Source organism: Muntiacus reevesi, chromosome 22, assembly GCF_963930625.1.
Source record: "Muntiacus reevesi chromosome 22, mMunRee1.1, whole genome shotgun sequence".
Taxonomy (NCBI): domain Eukaryota; kingdom Metazoa; phylum Chordata; class Mammalia; order Artiodactyla; family Cervidae; genus Muntiacus; species Muntiacus reevesi.
Genome location: NC_089270.1, coordinates 19,708,614 through 19,726,056, shown reverse-complemented (window position 1 = coordinate 19,726,056; position 17,443 = coordinate 19,708,614). Strand labels below are relative to the sequence as shown.

The window sequence follows — 17,443 nt, the reverse complement described above, 5'->3', positions numbered from 1 at the left end:
AGTTTTAAGCCAATTTTTTCACTCTCCTCTTTTACCCTCATCAAAAAGTTCTTTAGTCCCTCTTCATTTTCTGCCATTAAAGTGGTATCATCTGTATGTCTGAGGTTCTTGCTGTTTCTCCTAGCAGTCTTGATTTCAGCTTGGGATTCATCCAGCCTGGCATTTCACATGATGTACTCTGCATACAAGTTAAATAATCAGAATGACAATATACAGCCTTGAGGAACTCCTTTCTCAATTTTGAACCAGTCCATTGTTCCATGTCTGGTTCTAACTGTTGCTTCTTGACTTGCATATAGATTTCTCAGGAGACAAGTATGGTGGTCTGATATTCCCATCTCTTTAAGAACTTTCCACAGTTTGCTGTGATCCACACAGTCAAAGGCTTTAGCATAGTCGATGATGCAGAAGTAGACATTTTTCTGGAATTTCTTTGCTTTCTCTATACCCAGCTAATATTGGCAATTTAATCTCCGGTTCCTCTGCCTTTTCTAAATTCAGCTTGTACATCTGGAAGTTCTTGGTTCACGTACTGCTAAAGCCTAGTTTGAAGGATTCTGAGCATTACCTTGCTAGCATGTGAAATGAGCGCTATTGTATGGTAGTTTGAACATTCTTTGGCATTGACCTTCTTTGGGATTGGAATGAAAACTGATCTTTTCCAGTCCTGTGGCCACTGCAGTTTTCCAGATTTGCTGACATTTTGAATGCAGCACTTTAACAGCAACATCTAGGATTTTAAACAGCTCAGCTGGAATTCTAAGACAGATAAATAAAATATGATTTCCACCTTTAGCCTTCTCAGACATTTTAACTTTTAGCTGGAACATAAGATATGAAACTTTGGATTTACCTGAACAGTCCTGAAGGAGACCCACCAATCATCTGATAATCAAAATAAACTATTCTGTTATGAGGGAATAACATGTCCTATCCTGTACTGGTAGTACAGGGCTGGAAACATTCACTCTTCTTTGCCACTCCAGCTCTTTTAAAAGGTCTGGTGATGGGACTTCCTTGGTGATTCAGTGGTAAGAATTCACTTGTCAATACAGGGGACATGGGTTAGATCCCTAGTCCAGGAAGGCGCCACATGCCCCAGGGCAGCTAAGCCTGTGCACCATAACTACTGATGCCCATGTGTCTTAACGTCCCTGCTCCACCAAAAGAAAAGCCACTGCAGTGAGAAGTCTATGTGCCGCAACTAGAGGGTAGCTCCTCCTCACTGCAATTAGAGAAAGCCCGCACACAGCAATGAAGACCCAAGGCAGCCAAAAATAAACAAAACATTTTGATTTTTAAAAAAAGTATGGTGAGGAAAGATGTCATCCACTGGGTGGCATCCATGATGAATTAGCTTTGGAGGAGATTTCAGAAAATGTATTCAATTGCATCCTTGGTCAGATAATGAGGAAACAGAAAGAAACCAAGGTCCAGAGATGTTAAACAATTTTCTGAGTTGCGAAGTTACTTAGTGTCAGTGGAATGGGTCCCAGGCTGATATCTATTTTTTCACTTATTATGCCAAATAATTTCCATCCAAGGATTTCAATTACTTATGCTTTCCTAGACCCATATTATCATCAATAGTCATCTCCTGACTAAGTATTCCATTAAAACTAGCAAATAACATCTACTTCGCTTCCAGAGGATCTTACCCAATTCAACGTCATTCCCTTGCTTTAAAAATCATGTTTATCCCCCAAAGAGAAAATTTAACCCAGGTAGGACATAGGTTCTTTCACAAGATACTGCTTCAGCCTAGTCATCCAGATCTCCCACCTCAGACCTTGGATTCCAGAAATATCAAACTGCTTGGAGTTCTCAAAATGAGAAAGGTTGTTTGGCACTGCCCTGGTGTGCATAGGCCCCTTCTTCCACCCAAGAGGGTGTTCCCCTTGTTTTCAGGAAGAACTCATACTCATCCCTTAAAACACATCTCCTTCCAAAAGACTACTGTCCAAATATACACACTACAATTGGTTTTCCTGGTGGTCAATGGTAAAGAATGCCTGCCAATGCAGGAAACGCAGGTTCAGTCCATGGATCAGGAAGATCCCCTGGAAAAGGAAATGACAACCCACTCCAGTATTCTTGCCTGGAGAATCCCATGGACAGGGGAATCTGGTGGGTTACAGATTCATGAGGGTCACAAAGAAGTCAGACACAACTTTGGGACTAAGCAATGACATAAACAATGACTAAACAACATATAAGATAGATAACCGTAAAAACCTGTTGTATGGCCCAGGGAACTCTACTCAAAACTCTCTAGAGTGGACTATATGGGAAAATAATCTAGGGAAAAAAAGAGTGGGTATATGTATATGTATAATTGATTCACCTGGCTATATACCGGAAACTAACATACACTGTAAATCAACTACAGTCCAACAAATTTTTAATTAAAAAATAAAATATTAAAAATAAAGACTACTGTTCGAGATGGAATTAATTAAAGGCACCTCTGTATTTCCAATATTCCTTACTGTTCAGCTAATCACATAACTTGGCAATTATTCCTCCGTCTGTCTCTCTCTGTTGAACTGTGACACGTCAAGGGGACAGTCCCTGGTCTTGTACCTTTATATCCCAACTGCAAGCACATAACAAGTACTCAGCTCAGTATTATGTGGCAGCCTGGATGGGAAGGGAGCCTGGGGGAGAATGGATACAATGTATACACATGGCTGATTCTCTGATGCACATATTGCTATCCACCTGAAAATATCACAACACTGTTAATCAGCTCTACTCCAATATAAAATAAAAAGCTTGATTCACGTTGAGGCTTGACAGAAAACAGCAAAATTCTGTAAAGCAATTATCCTTCAATAAAAAATAAATTAATTAAAAAAAGAAGTACTCAGTCAATAGTTGTTGAATAAATGAATGGGATGGGGACTAAAATAGGTGCCATTATTTCTATCTCTCTTATACAAGGGAGATCTAGCTCAACACACAATTGACAACACTCAAGGAACTGTGGTAAAGCTAAAGATTTAACAGTTGCAATCATTACCCATTTTAAATTAGTGTAAAAGTATTTAAAATCTGACTATGGAAACGGGGTTGCAGCAAAGAGAGCAATCCATATACAATGGGCATTGATTTAAGCAGGGTTTTTTCTTTTTCATTTTAAAGAAAAGCTTTCTTGGAAAAGGTCACCTTTATTACCACTTTGCTTTAATTGCAAGACTTTAATACCTGATGCCTATTAATTTGTCTGCCCTACTCAAAGCCAAGTCAAGAAACTACAACAAAACCTTTAAATGCAAGCAATAAGGAACTGGTTCTGAGTAACAATTACCTTGGGTAATGCAGGAATGCTAAGTAGCCAGTGCAGTTCACTAAATAAATTTCATCCTCAATTATGGAAAATAGGAGGGCAAAATAAAAAGCTTCATCATTCATTGTACATGAACAGAATCCAAAGGGAAGTATAGATTACTTCATTTTATTTTATAGAGTAGAACAGTCCAACTTTACTGAGGCAATCTCACCTAGCACAAAGGATCTTGCCTGCATATTTGTGGCAATCTCTGTGCTATCCAGGGGCAGAGGACCCAGATATTAACTGCCAAGGACTATCTCTCCAGCCACTGCAGAAGCCACTCCAATGATAGCAAGTTGATGGAACTGACGGAACATCTACCTAGTGTCAAATACTTCCTGATCATTGACTAGATGCTAAACTTGGCATCAATAAAATATCTGGAGTAGCCATAAGGCTTTGATGGTGCAGAACGGCAGAAGATAAATAATTTAGGAATGCAGCTATGTTCCCGGAAGTGAAAGTTCTTGTAAGTTCTCAACTTACATTTCAAATCCACCAACTGGCATGGGATCAATTACCCACGTGTGTACGTGCATGCTAAGGTGTTTCAGTTGTGTCTGACTCCTTGTGATCCCATGGACTATATAGCCTCCCAGGCCCCTCTGTCCATGGGATTCTCCACACAAGAATACTGGAGTGGGTTGCCATGCCTTCCTCCAGGCCAACTTCCCGACCCAGGGATCAAACCTATACCTCTTACATTTCCTGTGTTGGCAGGCAGGTTCTTTACCACTAGCACCACCTGGCCCTACTTGGCCAGAGTCCCTGCTTATCATCTTTTAAGACTAAACTACAAGCAAGACTGGCTACATGATTTGTGGAGCTCAGTGAAAAATAAACATGAAGGATTTCCTGCTCAAAAATGAAGAATTTCAAGAAGGTGAGAGCAGGGCATCAAACCAAGCAAGAGGCCCTTCTGAAATCCAGCCCTGAGCAACTGTGTGGTCTGCACACCCATGAAGTAGATCCTGGGTATAAGAACAGAAAGCTTTTTATCATTAGGATTACTACAAATTTCTTAGTAGCAAACGACTCCTCCTGTGATTACATTTTCTTCCTGTCTCCCATTCCCAGAGTCAGAGTTTTTATACCCAAGAAACAGGCAAGCTTAAACTTTGGCAGCTATGACATCTAAACACTGAAGCTGCAGTAAGTTTCTGTAAAAGACTGTTTTGTGATCTTGCCAAAATTAAGACACATTAGTCATAAAAGGCACTGATCTTGCCCTCAAAGCGGTCATCACAGACGCAACTGGGAAATGCTGATGGATCATCCTGTAAAAGTAAACTGGTTTCAAAGAGGCAGCTTTGTCACTAGCGGAATGAATGGGTTATCCATCACTCCCCTCCAACTCCAAAACCGGCCGGTCAGTCAGAGAATGTCTCCTCCATTTACGGGGCTGCCTTTTACCCTCAGGATTTCTAAGCAAAGAACTCATTTGTACTTTGGAAAATGGAGACTATGGCACCAATTGAAAATGCTTCAAAAAAATGAAGCTTCCATCCATTTCCAGGCCACGACAATTTAGCAGCAGCTTAGTTGCCTCCCGCCTGGGCTGGGGCTGCAATCGGTAATTCTCAGACAGACATAAAACACAGTAGTTTTGCTATGGATAATAGGCTGTTCATCCACTGAAAAGACTTCTATATTTTTTCACGTACTGTACAAAATGCTTCATTTCGACTAGAATCAAAATGACAAATCCTTTTACATCAGAGTTTCACTAGCTGCCTCAGGAAGCTGAAAAATACTGTCACTGGAGAGTAACACGCAGGATTTTATGAAGCCCTGACTGGGGAATGGCGCCGAGACGTGATCGGCCTCCGTTTTTCATTCTGCACCAGACATTGCAAGGGTGACTCAAATTAGAATGATCACTCCGTAAGCGCTGACAACTACTTTCAAGAATAATTCCCCAAATTACTGCATTAAAGATCCCTCAGTAAGAAAGGCCGAAAGAAGAGGCAGCATAGAAATGGATTGCTTTGAGGACTTCCTGTGTTGTGCTACGCTTAGTCGCCCAGTCATGTCCAACTCTTTGGGACCCCATGGACTGTAGCCCACCAGGCTCCTCCATCCATGGGGATTCTCCAGGCAAGAATACTGGAGTGGGTTGCCATGTCTTCCTCCAGGGGATCTTCACAATCCAGGGGTCAAACCCAGGTCTCCTGCATTGCAGGTAGATTCTTAATTTGCAGAAGGATTCTCAATCCTCTGTCTGAGGCGCCAGGGAAGCCCTTGAGGACTTGCAGGAAGCTCTAGTTTTAAAGGGAAGAAACCACTTAAACTGGGAAAGGGGGAAATGTGCTGATTTCCTAGGAATTTCTAGGGCTGCTGCCCTCATGGAAGGCACTTTGTGAAATGCAGAAAGCCAGCATGCCTCCTCAGTGACTGAGAAGCTCAGATGCCATCCTTTAAGAATGAGAAAAATACTGTGCATTTTCAGTAAAAAGAGAATCTCTTCTCCTTTGCAAACTTTTGCTTCATCAAAATACCTGGAAATATGTCAAGGAATCTCACCTCATAGGAATGGCTGGGGTGACCTGTCTGGATCAAAATCTCCTATGCTCTGTATGGTAGGAGTTGAGAATGAGGAGAAGTAAAATCAGCCTGAGTTTTCAATTTGAAGAATTTGCCAGCATTAGGGCAACTGTGGGCTTCCCAGGTGGTGCTAGTGATAAATAATCTGCCTGTCAATGCAGGAGACTCGGGTTCAATCCCTGGGTCAGGAAGATCCCTGGAAGAAGGAAATAGCAACCCATTCCAGTGCTCTTGCCTGGGAAATCCCATGGACGGAGGAGTCTGGTGGACTAGAGTTCACGGGGACGCAAAGAGTCAGGCACAACTGAGCAACTAAACAACAACAAGGGTAACTGCATCCAGTGAAGCAAATCACAAGAGTGAAGACTTGGGTTGGATTTCCTACCGAGCGTGTTGACAGAACAGGTCAATACACCCCAGTCATGGAACACGATGCTAAGAAGATAGCTGGAGACGTGTGTGTATTTATACCTTCAAGTACCTCCAGGCAAAACCTATCTCTCCCTCAAATAAAGTGAACAAATGGATTACTTACCATGATTGGAGATGCAATAGATAATGTGTCTGACTACAGGTAAACTGATTGTTCCCCCACTTGTTTTCAGTCAATCAGTGATGGCTTTAGAAACCATTCATCTTTTTTTTTTTAATTTACTTATATTACTGCTGTCAGCCAATCTGAGGTGGGAGGCAGTGACCGATGGATGGAGAGATATCTTTTTAGAATAAATTTGTTAACCTGAAATCCATATTTCCAATATTTTAAACATATTCACCATATGCACTTCCCCGTGTTTTTCCAAAGCGCTGAAATGGAAAGAGGGTAAACTTGAGATCAAGTGAATCTGGTTTGAATACTGCCATCATCAGTTAGCAGTTACTTGTAAGATTCAGACCAAGTACTTAATGGCTCCAAACCTTGGTTTTCCTCTTTTGGAAAGATGGAGGAGATGACACTTCCTCACCGGTGTGCTGTGAAGATTAAACAAGATGATGGGGTTTCCCTGGAGGCTCAGTGGTAAAGAAACCTCTTGCCAATGTAGGAGACATGGGTTTGATCCCTGATCCATGAAGAATGCGCAGGCCTCAGAGCAATCAAGAGCAAGAACCAAAACTATGGAGGCTGTGCTCCACAACAAAAGAAGCCACCGCAATGAGAAGCCCACGCATCACAACTAGACAGTAGCCCCCACTCTCTGTAAGTAGAGAAAAGCCCATGAAGCAACAAAGACCCACCACAGCGAAAAATAAATAAACAATTTTTTTTAAAGAGATGATGACTGTAAGATACCCAGCACAGATGTGAAATACAAATCATGGGTTCCTTTTCACTCTCCCCCCTTCCCCGCACCGAGTCACTGAGGAATTTTCAGGGGAGCTGCCATTGTGCCGCCTCTGCTTGCAGGCTCAGGGTTGCCTGAAGGTGGTTAGAGCAACTGAACAATCTCTAGTCATTCTAGTTCGTAGTTATGCTCCCAGTGAATCTGCAGTTCTTGCTTTGTCACGAAAGAATTCAGAGACAAAGTGATAGGTAAGAACTGGATAAATAGGAGAAAACACACTCCGCAGACAGAGTATGGGCCATCTCAGAAGGTGAAAGAGACAGAGAGAGCGCCCCGAAATATGGCATTGTTAGTTTTTATGGGAATATTTCCAAAGGAAATTATCAATTCGTTACCAAGGGAACATTTCATGCCAAGATGGGCACAGTAAAGGACAGAAATTGTATGGAACTAACAGAAGCAAAGATACTAAGAAGAGGTGGCAAGAATACACAGAAGAACTGTACCAGAAAAACTCTTCATGATGCAGATAACCACAATGGTGTGATCACTGGACTAGAGCCAGACATCCTGGAATGTGAAGTCAAGTGGGCCTTAGGAAGCATCACTACAAACAAAGCTAGTGGAGGTAATAGAATTCCAGTTGAGCTTTCTCAAATCCTAAAAGATGATGCTGTGAAAGTGCTGTACTCAATATGCCAGAAAATCTGGAAAATGCAGCAGTGGCCACAGGACTGGAAAAGGTCAATTTTCATTCCAATCCCAAAGAAAGGCAATGCCAAAGAATGCTCAAATTACCACAAATACAATCATCTCACACTCTAGCAAAGTAATGCTCAAAATTCTCCAAGCCAGGTTTCAACAGTATGTGAATCATGAACTTCCAGATGTTCAAGCTGGATTTAGAAAAGGCAGAGGAACCAGAGATCAAATTGCAAACATCCGTTGGATCACTGAAAAAGCAAGAGAATTACAGAAAAACATCTACTTCTGTTTTATTGACTACGCCAAAGCCTTTGACTGTGTCGATCATAACAAAATGTGGAAAATTCTTCAAGAGATGGGAATACCAGAACACCTGACCTGTCTTCTGAGAAATCTGTATGCAGGTCAAGAAGCAACAGTTAGAACTGGACATGAAAAAGGAGTACATCAAGGCTGTATATTGTCACCCTGCTTATTTAACTTGTATGCAGAGTACATCATGTGAAATGCCAGGCTGGATGAAGCCCAAGCTGGAATCAAGATTGCTGGGAGAAATATCAATAACCTCAGATATACAGATGACACCACCCTATGACAGAAGGTGAAGAAGAACTAAAGAGCCTCTTGATGAAAGTGAAGGAGGAGAGTGAAAAAGCTGGCTTAAAACTCAACATTCAGAAAACTAAGACATTGAAGCCAGTACCATCACTTCATGGCAAATAGATGGGGAAACAATGGAAACAGTGACAAACTCTATTTTGGGGGGTCTCCAAAATCAATGCAGATGGTGACTGCAGCCATGAAATTAAAAGACACTTGCTCCTCAGAAGAAAAGTTATGACCAACCGAGACAGCATATTAAAAGGCAGAGACATTACTTTGCCAACAAGGTCCATCTAGTCAAAGCTATGGTTTTTCCAGTGGTCATGTATGGATGTGAGAGTTGGACTCTAAAGAAAGCTGAGTGCCAAAGAACTGATGCTTTTGAACTGTGGTGTTGGAGAAGACTCTTGACAGTCCCTTGGACTGCAAAGAGATCCAACCAGTCCATCCTAAAGGAAATCAGTCCTGAATATTCACTGGAAGGACTGATGCTGAAGCTGAAACTCCAACGCTCTGGCCACCTGATGGGGAGAGCTGACTCATTGGAAAAGACCCTGATGCTAGGAAAGATGGAAGGCGGGAGGAGAAGGGGATGACAGAGGATGAGATGGTTGGATGGCATCACTGACTGATGCTGTCAGTAATCAGGACATGGACATGAGTTTGAGCAAGCTCCAGGAGCTGGTGATGGACAGGAAAGCCTCTATGCTGCAGTCCATGGGGTCACAAAGAGTTGGAGAGGACTGAGCAACTGAACTGAGTTTTTATGGGCTGGGTAATTTCATAGGCTAATGAGTGGGAGGGTTATTCCAATTATTTTGGGGACAGAGAGGAGATGTCCAGGTTTTGGACTACTGCTCACATTTTGGCCTTTCATGCTTGGCCTCAGAACTGTCATGGCTCTGATGGGTGTGCCACTGAGCACGCTACTATATTACAATGAGAGTATAATGAAGCTCAAGGTTCACCCGAAGTCAAATTTTCCACCATTTTAGATCTAGTTGGTTCTAACCAGTTTTTGTCATGTCCTATAACCATGTCATTCTCTTTAGGATTGTACCCTGCCCCCTTCCCTCCTGTTTCAGTTACAATGAATAATAAGGAAACAATATTCAAAATCCTGTGATACACCACAGTGGAAAAGAATATTAAAAATAATGTATGTATATATACTCATACACATACACATATATATAACTGAATCAATTTGCTGTAAAGAAGACATTAACACAACTTTGTAAATCAGCTGCAATAAAATACAAATCATATCAAACAACAAATCATACTCCAGTAAAAAATATATGCAATGTGTTCATTATGATGGAGAGTTTTTGCATTGGAAGATCACATCAGCAGCTTTGCATAACAAAAGGTTCAAATATGAGCCTCAAAAGAAATAAACAAAGCTTGATCACTCAGTTCAAAATTCACAGTCAGTCTCACTGAAGAACCCACAATTGCCTCTGACCAATGTTTCAACCATGCTTCTGTCTAACAGATGCTGATAAATCTGCAAGAGTCTCCCTTTAGGAACAGTGAAGCACTCAGGTCTGGGCGCCAGTCTGCCTGGGCTGGAATCCCAGATCTACCACTTAGTAACTGAGGAACTTGTCTCCTTTCAGGCCTTGGTTTCCACTACTTGTGGAATGAGGACAACAGCGCCAGTTTCATCTTCTCAAGATGTTGTTAGGATTATGTCAGCTCATGATGTAAAGCATACAGACAGTGCCTCAGACAGAGTAAGAGCTCAAATAGGAAATTTTTCAGTCTAACTAACACATCAGCTGACATTCTTTCTGGGGCTAAGCACATATGACTGTTCTCTTCAAACAGAATGTAGTCACCATTTTCCCCCGAAAGGTTTCTCCATCCTTCTAGGTCACTAGAAGGCCAGAAGGAGAACTGAAGATACCCACAGATCTACTCTGACTTGGGTCTGAAAGAAAGGTACACCCCAAATATACACCTACACACACAGACATGTCAGCCCTGGTAGCTCAGATGGTAAAGAATCTGTTTGCAATGAGGAAGAATCAGGTTTGATCCCTGGGTCAGGAAGAGCCCCTGGAGAAGGAAATGGCTACTCACTCCAGTATTCTGCCTGGGAAATCCCACGGACAGAGGAGCCTGATGGGCTACAGTCCATGGGGTCCCAAAGTGTCAGACACGACTGAGGGACTGAGCACACACATACACACCCTCCTCATAGAAAGAAACAAAGAAGTTGAGGGCAGAAAGATTAAGTGACCAACTCCAAATCCATCTGTTTTCAACCTAAAAAGAAAAAATAAGGATATAAAGGATTGGGGGAGAACAAGATGGAGGAGGAGTAGGTGGACGTGGAACAATTCTCTCTCCACGGATACATCAGGAATACACCTTCAGACACAGAAGTGCATGCAGAACACCAGCTGAGAGCGGACAGGAGGACCTGAACAGAGGAAACGACTATCTAGAACCATGCAAAACTCGGTAGGTAGGATGAAGGAACTAGGCGGGAAAACAGCATGTTAGTAGGACTGGACCTGCCCTCAATGGGTGGAGGAACTGAAGCAGGGGTCCGATCCCCATGCTGGGGCAACTGTCTGAGTCAGAGGAGAAACATTTAAGGCTGAGAGTGAAACAGCTGATCTGTGGCAGCCTAAATGGAATGAGAATCCGACAGTCCTTGCCGCAGCCATACATACCCCGGACAGGTATGCAAGTCTCCGGGAAGGCTGGGAGCTGGAATTTAGGGATTGTGGAGCAATCCCAGGGCGAGGGCTGCTGTAGACTTCAGAGAGACAGATCAAGGGGATGTGAGAGAGGAGACTGTGGTGCGAAAAGCCTGTGGAGAAAAGCCAGGAAGTCATGGAAATAAAGCAATACTGCTAGTCACGCATAGGGGGGTGGAGCCATCACCATAACCTCTCTCCCCCTACACTGCCAGCATCGGCAGCTGAACAATAGAGGCTGGCCCATCAAACGCCTGAGGCAGTGAACTACAGATCAGGACGCCACCCAGGGTGCTCCTTTAAGTGACTGATGTGCCAAACTACAGAGTAGGACCCCAACCAGGGGGGCCCCTCAATGGGCCTGACACGCCAAACAACAAAGGACCCCAGGCAAGGGAGCCCTCTAAGTGCCTGAACGGACGGAGCTACAGAGAAAGACTGGCCAAAGAGGCCTTCTGATCACCAGCTACAAGAGGCTCGAAAAAAGACTCAGATAGGGCCATAACTCCTGGGGCAGAGACAGTCCGTGACCCTGCACACTTTGCGCTGCCAGGGTCCCTGCAAGGCAAGCAGCTGCACCACCTTCATGCTCGACTCTCATTGGGGCAAAGCTGCCACAGGAAAAAAAAAATCTTGCATCTATACATGCAGTGTCGCATTGGTTGTGTCCAACTCTTGGTGACCTGTAGACTGTGGCCTGCCAGGCCTCTCTGTCAGGGAGAAGGGGTTCTCCGGGCAAGAATACTGGAGTGTATCGGCCAATGCTGATTGCCATACCCTTCTGGTGGTGGTTTAGGCACCAAGTTGTGTCCGACTCTTGCAACCCCATGGACTACATATAGCCCCCCAGGTTCCTCTGTCCATGGGATTCTCCAGGCAAGAATACTGCAGTGGGTTGCTATTTCCTTCTCCAGGGGATCTTCCCAACCCAGGGATCAAACCTAGGTCTTGTGCATTGCAGGTGGATTCTTTACTGAGTCTCCAGGGAAGCCACCCTAATAAGCTTGGGGCCATGCCAATGCTGCTGGTAGGCAGACTGTGCTTTGAGGAGCAAGGATTCAGAGACCCAGTATAGTAGTCTATTCGTCATGTTTGCAAAGTTATCTTTCCTAAGAGAAAATAACCCAACATCCAAAGAAAACTGTCCTCTACAAATCTGTGGCTAGAAGGATTGCTTGCTTTGGCCTTTCAAGTCTCAATGGCAACTAGCTCAGTTGACAAGAATATGTTGCTAATGGGGGTCTAGAACTCAAACTTGACTTCAGTTCAGTTCAGTTCAGTTCAGTCGCTCAGTCATGTCCAACTCTTTGTGACCCCATGAACCGCAGCATGCCAGGCCTCCCTGTCCATCACCAACTCCCAGAGTCTACCCAAACCCACATCCATTGAGTTGGTGATGCCATCCAGTCATCTCATCCTCTGTCATCCCCTTCTCCTCCAGCCCTCAATCTTTCCCAGCATCAGGGTCTTTTCAAAAGAGTCAGTTCTTCACATCAAATGGCCAGAGTATTGGAGTTTCAGCTTCAACATCAGTCCTTCCAGTGAACACTCAGGACTGATCTCCTTTAGAATGGACTGGTTGGATCTCCTTGCTGTCCAAGGGACTCTCAAGAGTCTTCTCCAACACCACAGTTCAAAAGCATCAGCTTTGGTGCTCAGCTTTCTTTATAGTCCAACTCTCACATCCATACATGACTAGTGGAAAAACCATAGCCTTTACTAGATGAACCTTTGTTGACAAAGTAATGTCTCTGCTTTTTAATATGCTGTCTAGGTTGGTCATAACTTTCCTTCCAAGGAGTAAGTTTCTTTCAATTTCATGGCTACAATCACCATCTGCAGTGATTTTGGAGCCCAAAAAAAATAAAGTCAGCCACTGTTTCCACTGTTTACCCATCTCTTTGCCATGAAGTGATGGGACCGGATGCCATGATCTTAGTTTTCTGAATGCTGAGCTTTAAGCCAAATTTTTCACTCTCCTCTTTCACTTTCATCAAGAGGCTCTTTAGTTCTTCTTCACTTTCTGCCATAAGGGTGGTGTCATCTGCATATCTGAGGTTATTGATATTTCTACCGGCAATCTTTATTCAAGCTTGTGCTTCCTCCAGCCCAGCGTTTGTCACTATGTACTCTGCATATAAGTTAAATAAGCATGGGTGACAATATCCAGCCTTGATGTACCCCTTTTCCTACTTGGAACCAGTCTGTTGTTCCACGTCCAGTTCTAACTGTTGCTTCCTGACCTGCATATAGGTTTCTCAAGAGGCAGGTCAGGTGGTGTGGTATTCCCATCTCTTTCAGGATTTTCCACAGTTTATTGTGATCCACACAGTCAAAGGCTTTGGCATAGCCAATAGAGCAGAAATAGATATTTTTCTGGAACTCTCTTGCTTTTTCGATGATCCAGCAGATACTGGCAATTTGATCTCTGGTTCTCTGCCTTTTCTAAAACCAGCTTGAACATCTGTAGTAGTTCACGGTTCATCCCAACCCAGGGATCAAACCCCGGTCTCTCGAATTGCAGGCAGATTCTTTACCATCTGAGCCACCAGGGAATCATTACTGTTATGTATTCCCAAATACCCTCAGAATATAAATGGGTGTCACTGAATAGGCGCTGAGGGAGAGCATCAGAGGGCAGACAGACTGAAACCACAATCACAGACAGCTAGCCAATCTGATCACACAGACCAGTCTTGTCTAACTCAATGAAACTAAGCCATGTCATGTGGGGCCACCCAAGATGGACGGGTCATGGTGGAGAGGTCTGACAGAATGTGGTTCACTGGAGAAGGGAATGGCAAACCACTTCAGTATTCTTGCTTTAAGAACCCCAAGAACAGTATGAAAAGGCAAACTTGACTTCATCAGCCATTAATCATCATAGTTTTGTTTTTAAAATTTGATTGACTCTTTTGTATACAACAGTGTTCTAGGAACTCAGGGCATAAGCAATGATCATAACAAAGTCCTTGCTCTCACAGAGCTTATATTCTAGTGAAGGAGACAATAAATAACCAGGTGAATGGCTAAATAAATAACCTGCTAAGGGGTGATGATGCTACAGAGAAAAACAAGGCAGAACAAAAGAGAGAAGCACCATGGTGGGGTATTTATTTCACAAAAGATGGTCAGGAAAGGCCTTGGTGAGCTGACACATGTACAGAAGCCTTGAGGAAACAAAGGATGGAGCTATGTGCATCTTGGGAGGAGTTCAATACAGAGACAGTGACAAATTCAAAAACTGAGGCTGGAAACAGGAAAGCTATGGTCCTGAAGTAGGTAAAATACAGAGCAGAAGGCAAGATAATGTTTTACATTGTGCTGCTGCATTTGTGGTTGTTATTGTTCAGTCACTAAGTTATGTCCAACTCTTTGCAACCCTATGGACTGCAGCACGCCAGGCCTCCCTGTTCTTCACTATCTCCCAGAGTGTGCCCAAGTTCACATCCAATGAGTCAGTAATGCTATCCAACCATGCCATCCTCTGATGCCCTCTTCTCCTTTTGCCTTCAAGTGTTGTTTTGAGTTAAAAATCATGCCAAAACAAAAATAGGAACAAACGATAATAATCTTCTAACTTCTGATGACAATGAATTTTTGACAACATTATCAGTGGGCTTTAGTTAGAAGCCCTCTCTACTGGAAAAACAGGTAAATCAGTGTTACAAGAGGAAAAGTAATAAGGCCTTTAGCATGAGGATGATACCTCCAAACAGTTAAATAATTACTGAGGAGCTTTGGAATATGGGAAAGTGAGTGCTTTTGTCATTTGATCAATGGAATATCACAAATTACTTTGTCTATCAAAATTATCCCTCCTGAAAGATATGCCCGACAGGGCCTCCCAGGTGGCTCAGTGGTGAAGAATCCCCCTGCCAATGCAGGAGACCCAGGAGACACAGGTTTGAGATCCCCCGGAGGAGGAAATGGCAGCCCACTCCAGGATACTTGATGGGATAATTCCATGGACAAAGGAGTCTGGTAGGCTACAGTCCATGGAGTCACAAAGATTCAGATGCAACTGACAGACTGAGCATGCACGCACACAAATGCATATCCCTCCAAACATGCACCTGGAGGATTCTGAACAGAAAGATGCTGCAGAGCCTTTCTGTTTCAGTAAATGTGGATGCGTCCCTGAGTGAGCATCCAGATACTCATACTGTTGTGATTACATAGTCAAATATGTAGACCCTGGTTCCTGGAATCCATGTTCTCCTGGGAAGACTCAAATGAACACTGAAGCAGGTACATCACAAATCACAAATGTATGAGAAGCTAGCATGCCCCACTTCTGCATCGTGCTGATACACTCCACAGGGAATACTCTCTAATAGCAGGAGTGAATCAGGGAGAGGGAAAAGAGCCCAGGGACCCAGGGCAGGGTAACAGCGGCAGGCGGCCACAGTTAGAGCAAGCTCTGTGTACCACTTCCTTCACAGGAATCTGAACTTGTATCCGGAAACCAACCCACCACTGATCAGACATTCTCCATAGGCACTCCTCTCCTCTGCGGGTATATTCATAGACGCTCAATGATCTCCCATCTTAAGACCCAACAAGCAAATCTTCCTTATACGGCTTCCCATCACAATTAAAATCTAACCCAGATTCTTTTTCATGGTCTACAAAGCTACTTAACCTGACTTGAACCCTGTCCTATCATCTCCCACAGGCTCTTCATTCCACCCACACTGACCTTTCAGGAACACACCAAGACCATTCTTTCCTCAGGCCCTTTGCAAGAGCTGTTCCAACACCCAGTAAAGCTTCCAACAAACATCCACACGGCTTGTCCCCTTGCTTCACTCATGGCTCTGCTCAAATGCCACTTCTTCAGCAAGGCCTTATTTGCCTTGCCCAGCTAGAATAGCACCCATGGGACTCAATCATCACCTCCACTCTATCATCTTCATAGCACTGGCCCTACTGACAAGATATCAGATATAGGTTGAGTGTTTGTCTCTCCACTAGAATGTGACTGAACGTTGCTCTCTTTGGTTCACCACTGCATCCCTAGGATCCAGAAATACCAGGCACACATTAGGTGCTCAAGAAGTGTCTGCTGAGTGAAGGATTGCGTGAATAAATTTAATGATATATATTCAAGTAGCTATACTGGCTATTTGTGTACATCTTATCAAAATAGTGATTGTTGGTATATGTTCATTTTCCAGGCATATGCTTCATGATGAAGTGATACATTTTTCAAGATAAAAAGTTCAGGGAAAAGGATGATACCGATATTAGTGCACAAAACAATGCCCTAGAGCGAAAAGGAGGAAATGGAGCAGAACAATCTCCCCTAGGAATCCGGCAAAGACAGATAATCCTAAAGGATGGAAGAAAAGAGTCATCTAAGAGGATCACAAAGACGGACCAGGCACATAAACACCATGGTTACAAAAATGTTCTCCAAGTTGCATAAATAATAACTTAGTTGAAGTAAGTCAGAAAAAGAAAAATATCACATGTTAACACATGTATGTGCAATCTAGAAAAGTGGTATAGTTGTGTGTGTGCATGCTAAGTTGCTTCAGTCATGTCCAATTCTGTGTGACCCCATGGACTGTAGCCCACCAGGCTCCTCTGTCCATGGGGATTCTCCAAGCAAGAATACTGGAGTGGGTTGTCATGTCCTCCTCCAGGGGATCTTCCCGACCCAGGGATTGAACCCATGCCTCTTATGTCTCTTGCACTGGCAGGTGGGTTCTTTACCACTAGTGCCTCCCAGGAAGCCCATGGTATAGATAAGCTTATTTGCAAAACAGAAATAGAGACACAGATGCAGAGAACAAACGTATGAACAAACGTGCAGTGGGGGAAGCGAGGGAGTGGGGCTCGGGATGAATTGAGAGATTGGGATGGACATATACACACTATTGATACCATGCATAAAATAGATAACTAATGAGAACCTACTGTGCAGTTGAGGAAACACTTAGTCAGTCCTATGTGGTGATGTAGATGGGGAGGAAATCCAAAAGACAGGGGCTATATGTACACATACAGCTGATTCACTCTGCTATTCAGTAGATGCTAACACCACATTGTAAAGCAACTATACACCAATAAAAATTAATTAAAAAAATAAAATAAAGTGACATTTTCTGAGTGGAAAATAATAACTTAGCAAGAGAGCTTATTATAACTTGGAGAGGTTATAATAACTTAGCTCAAAGAATGCTGGATAAAGAGGCTAATGAGAGCATAAATAGGAATTAATTCATGAATCTTCAAAATCTGCATAGCCCAGA

General features: G+C 43.3%; 1 long non-coding RNA gene across 2 annotated transcripts in view; it reads right to left on the bottom strand.

Moving 5' to 3' along the window:
- LOC136153083 (uncharacterized) overlaps nt 1-17,443 on the bottom strand; it is a 452,303-nt gene that overhangs the window by 255,780 nt on the left and 179,080 nt on the right. The window lies entirely within an intron of this gene.